The 6,045-nt window shown below is 23.2% G+C and overlaps 1 long non-coding RNA gene across 1 annotated transcript; it reads left to right on the top strand.

Annotated features, from left to right (window-relative positions):
• Positions 1–2,162: 2,162 nt before the first annotated feature.
• Positions 2,163–3,021, top strand: LOC110010139 (uncharacterized). The gene is made up of 3 exons (XR_002285103.3): positions 2,163–2,298; positions 2,531–2,598; positions 2,676–3,021. It is a non-coding gene; the product is annotated as an uncharacterized LOC110010139 (long non-coding RNA).
• The last annotated feature ends 3,024 nt before the right edge of the window (positions 3,022–6,045 follow it).

Genomic DNA, 6,045 nt, shown 5'->3' with positions numbered 1-6,045 from the left:
ATAATTAAATAAATAAAATAAATAAAATAAAAATAAAATTTATCATTAGAAAATCTCACATGTGCTCGTGCCCCAAGTGCCATCTTTGATATTAAATATTATTTTATGAAAATTTGGATTCCCTCCAAACATCTTGTCTATATATATATATAAAAGCATAGCAATTTGCATTATATTGAAGCCAAGTAGAAGCCTCTAAAATTGTCAAGGATGAGAAGAATGATAATTATTTAGTACGGTTATGAGAAGATAAGGTGCAATGACAGAAATTGTGAGAAGATAAGTTATTTTATATTTTTAGATAATGTCTTTATCATGATAATATCTATTAATTACATCCCATCAAGATAATGCATTAAATTAAATTAAAATACAAATAACCCAAGTCATAAAATAAAAATTACTTAATTTATACCAAGATTTAGGTTGCACCGACACAGGACACGAGATACAGAACGTACAATATATATGATAATAAATAAACAATCATTTAGAATAAATAAAAAAACATAAAATAAAAAACACTTAATTTTTTTATTTTATTATAATTATTTTAATTAAAATTAAATTAAAACCTAAACTACAAAATAAAAAATATTTAATTTCTTATTTTAATGATTACCTTGACGTATGTGTAGTCTTATATACCAGAAGTTAGGTTGCACAGACTCGGGACACGAGATATGGAAATGTACGGGATATGCTAATAAATAAACAATCATATATAATAAATAATAAACATACAATAAAAGATATTTAATTTCTTATTTCAATATAATTAAATTCTCAAAATTATTATCCCAATTGAAAAATCTATATCTATCTATATAATATATAAAGCAGGGTAATTTGCTTTACATGAAAGCCAAGTGTAAGTAGCACAGTTTGCCACTTGACATTATTTTAGATTATAAAATGACGGATGTTAGAATTTACACAATTTAGCACAATTGTAAGAATTGTAAAATATCAGTTGTTTTATATTTTCAGATAATCTCCCTATCAAATAATATCTATAAAAAAGATTATCTCTAACATTTAATTTAATATATTAATACAAATTTATTTCTTCTTATAAAATAATTAATAAGTAATCCACACGCTTAAAAGGAGTGTGAATAAACAATATATTACTATTAGATTAAACAATATATAAGCAATTTAAAAAATATAAATTGAAACGTATGAGATGTGAAAATTTTTTAAAAAAGTATGACATCCACACACTTTGGACACGCTACACTAAATAAGTAATATATTAATATTTCAAATAAATAAATAATAATTTATAATAAACTATAAACATAAACTAAAAAACTTAATTTCTTATTTCAATGACACAAAAAATATTTAAAAATACTTCAATTTTTATTGGTTATAAAAATTTTTTTTGGTTGATTAGTTTGATGTATAGAGTAGTCTCATATATCAAGAGCTGAGTTGCATGAAATGGGACACGAGATACGGAACATACGGTATACGATAATTTTTAAAAAAGGTAGGATATTCACTCACTTAAAATACACTACACTAAATAAGTAATACATTAATATTTCAAATAGATAAACATAAAATAAAAAAATATTAAATTTCTTATTTCAATGACACAAAAGCAAATTAAGAAAAAAAAACACTTCATTTTTATTGGTAATAAAAAAAACTTAGTTGATTAGCTTGGTATATGGAGTTCATATACCAGGAGCTAGGTTGCACAAACATAAGATACGAGATACGATAATTTTTAAAAAAGATAAAGACATCTACACACTTAGGACACAGTACACTATGTAACTAATATATGAATATTTCGAATAAAATAAACTGTCATATATATATATATATATATATATATATATATATATATATATATATATATATATATATATAATCCTGAAAAAAAAAATTTTCAAAATATTGACATGGCACTCTCCTTTTTCAGTATTCTATTTTTCCTTTTTTTTTTTAGAAAATTTTGGGTCTTTTTTCTTTTTTCTCTTTATTTTTTTATTTTGATTGGTTATATATTTTTTAAAAATCTTTTCTCTCTACATAGATATGTATTCAAATTTTTGAATTTTTTAAATATTTTCTTATCTATATAATATCTATATTTATCTATATATATGCCAACCTAAATCTCTTGGTTTGAATATTTTCATTTTGTACTAGCCGGTGGAAGTCTCGTGTCATTTGTTCATCATTTCATATTTATATTGATTTAATCTTTTTTATATGAATGTGATTAGTGTTCTCTATTCTGATATTCCTTTATAGGTGGATATGGCAATTGACATTAAGGTAATCTCTTGGTCCCTTCTTTGATTATAATTTTTGTGTATTCATGGTCCCTTCTTTTGTGTATTCATTTTATTTTTCTTTTCGTTGCATTGTATATTTTAGTTTGAAAGAAGAATAAGCGCTCTCTTCTTTGAATTTTTTTTCCCCTATCTATCTTATCTATTTATCTATTAAGAATTATATGTGATGTCTTTTTACGATCATTCACTAATTCAAAACACTATAAACACAGGGTACCTTTGTTTGCCACATTTCCTAACTTTATAGTGCAACAAATTCCTTTTCCCATTTCGCAAACAGGTGCAAGTATCAATTTCTCTTAATGTTTTATTACAGTTTTTAGATAATCAACGTATTCTGATTATGTTATATTATAGGCAGCTAAGCTTTGCAAAAGAGCAAGGATGGACCATCAATGTCGAAGGAGGCAAACTTTATGCTTATGCAGACATTTCACTTTGATAGATTATGCCTTTGTCCAATTGAAGATATCTCATTTAATTAAATACCTCTTTCACCTCCTCTATTGATGTGTATTTGTTTTAAGTCCAAACCCTTTCTTTTGCTTTCATTTCAGAGTCTTTATAACAAATAGGATGTACGCATGCTTCTGTCCTCAACAAATCAACCTAGTATTTGGGCACGACTATGCCGTACTTTCTCAATGAAATGAATTGTCATTTTTTTTCTCTTTAATATAATACATTTGTTCTTTCTATGATACTGTTGATGTGCAATTACAAATACAATTCTTCATAAAAAAATTATCTATTTCTTTATTTGATCCGAAATCTGTTAGTTGGACGTTGTGGATGGTTATTAGCAATTTCTTGAATTAATTTTAATGTTATTCAAAAATTTAAAATGTTGATTATTTAGAAATTATAAAATAATTAATTAAAATTTTTTATTTAGATGTTATGAATTTGAATTTTTAGTTTTATATAATACATTCATAAATTCATAAATAATAGATGGAAAAAAAACTAATAAGGATAAGATTCAATTTTTTTTAAAAAAAAAATAATAAGCAAGAGATTCGAGAAATCATATATTCTAGGGTTTTTTTTTTTTTTTTTTTTTTTGTTACGGTTTAAAATTAGGCCTTCAAAATTCTGAAATTTATTTTCAATTTTTTAAATAATATATAATTATGATTTTCTTTTGTTTAAAATTCCTATTTTTTTAATATATTTAAATTATATTTGGAATCAATAGATATTAATAAAAGAATTTTTTATTTTTCTTTATTTTTATGTTTTAATAATATTTAATAATAAAATTATATTTTACTATTAAGTAATTAAATTAAAAATAATATTTATTTATATATTATCCTTGTTGAATTATTTGAATTATAAAATTTTATCTATATAGAATTATCTGTTATAGGATACAATATTTAAATTATTTGAATTATAAACTTTAACCAAAATCTAAACATAGTTAATTGAATTTTTAATTATTTAACATAAATTAATTACATTACAATTTCTATAACATGATAATCTAATAAAGCCTAAGGAAAAATAGATCTTCTAATATTATACTAAACACAATTTATAAAATTTAAACCCACGCAAAGCGCGGGCCTTCATCTAGTTTATAATAAATTATAAAAACAAAATAAAAAAAATTAATTTCTGATTTCATTGACACAAAAACAAATTAAAACAAATCACTTTATTGGTAATAAAAAAACTTGGTTGATTAGTTTGATATATAGAGTAGTCTCATATACCAGGAGCTATGTTACATGGAAACAGGATACGATAATTTTTAAAAAAATATATGACATCTACACGCTTAGAACATAATACACTAAATGAGTAATATATTAATATTTTAAATAAATAAATAACCATTTATAATAAATCATAAACATAAAATAAAAAGTACTCAATTTCTTATTTCAATGACAGAAAAGTAAATTAAAAAACACTTTATTTTTATTGGTAATAAAAAAACATATTGGTTTATTAGCTTGGTGTAAGGAGTAGTTTCTTATACCATAAGCTAGATTGTACGGATATAGGACACGAGATACGAGAACGTACAGATATGACAATTTTTAAAAAATAGGACATCAATATGCTTAGGACACACTACACTAAATAAGTAATGCATTAATATTTTAAGTAAATAAACAATCATTTATAATAAATCATAAAAATAAAATAAAAATACTTAATTTCTTATTTCAATAGTTAAATTCTCAAAATTATTATCACTATTGAAAAATATATTAATAGTGTGTTTGCATTTTTTTTATGTAGGTCATATCATGCATGACTTTTGCTATTGCATACTTTATGAAAAGCTTCGCATGATACTTAAAAAGTTATGTTTTAGCATCACAACTTTTTAGCATATCTCAATAAGTACACTAAATAAATAATATATTAATATTTTAAGTAAATAAACAATCATTTATAATAAATCATAAAAATAAAATAAAAATACTTAATTTCTTATTCCAATAGTTAAATTCTCAAAATTATTATCACTATTGAAAAATATATTAATAGTGTGTTTGCATTTTTTTTTATGTAGGTCATATCATGCATGACTTTTGCTATTGCATACTTTATGAAAAGCTTTGCATGATACTTAAAAGTTATGTTTTAGCATCACAATTTTTTAGCATATCTCAATAAGATACGATGTATCATTTTAGTATAATTTTACTATTTTTGAATGATGTTATAAAATACTATTCATTATGCGGATTATTAGGGAAAAATAATTATATTTTCATACAATATCTTATAGGAGGAAAAAAAACTAAATTAATATTAATAAGCAAAAATTATTTTATTTAGAAATAAGGAAGGAATATAAGGGAAAAGAATTTTGATAATTTTCTCTTCAAATTAGAAGGAAAATAAAAACTATAAAAATAAATTTGTAGAGAAAAATTAATTTTATTTTTCTTTTATATCCAAAAAAATAAGTAACAAAAGTTTTTCGAAAAAAATTTAGTCCCTTCTTCTTTTTTTTGATTATTCATTGATAAAAAAAGATATAAAATAAATTAAGAAAATAGTTCATCATGCGATAGGAACGTATGTGATACAAAAATTTTTAAAAAAGTAGGAGATCAACAAGTTTAGGACACACTACACTTAAGGGTGGCCACGGTTCCGGAACCAAACCGAAAATTTTCGATTCCGGTTTGTCAACGGTTTCAAAACCGACGGTTCCGATCGGTTTTCCGACCGGTTTTCCGGCAAATCGCATAATTTTAAATTTTAAATTTTGAAGACCGGTTTTCAAAATTTTAAAAATTTGTGAAAGTTATTTCTAAAAAAAATACACCTAAAAAATTAAAAAATGCTTCAATTAAATTTATTTTTTTAAAGACTTGAACTTATTTATTTTTTTAAAAAAAAGTCTTCAACTGAATTTATTTTTTGTTTAAAAAAGTTTGAACATAATTTAAAAAAAAAAAAAGGGCTTGAACTTTAAAAAAAAAATTAAGTTGCCTACGTATCCTTTTGGGGTTTAGAGGAATCAAAACCCACGTAATTCTTACTTACCTTATACCAATTTCACCCCTTTTACCTTATTCGCTATTTGCACCACCGGTTGATGTTCTCGTTGAGGACCCATCATATAAATCATATAAATCTTCATTTTCTTTTAGATTTTCTTGTGCTCTTAGTTCGGCCTTCCTCCAATCATCTACGCATGATTGTGCTTCTAATGAATCGGGTGTCATACGAGATCATGTTTCATCAAGTATGT

The sequence above is a fragment of the Jatropha curcas genome, chromosome 3 (assembly GCF_041381405.1).
Source record: "Jatropha curcas cultivar XTBG-Jc1 chromosome 3, XTBG_Jcur_1.0, whole genome shotgun sequence".
Taxonomy (NCBI): Eukaryota; Viridiplantae; Streptophyta; class Magnoliopsida; order Malpighiales; family Euphorbiaceae; genus Jatropha; species Jatropha curcas.
The sequence above is the reverse complement of the archived record's forward strand: the minus strand, read 5'-3'. Positions and strand labels throughout refer to the sequence as shown.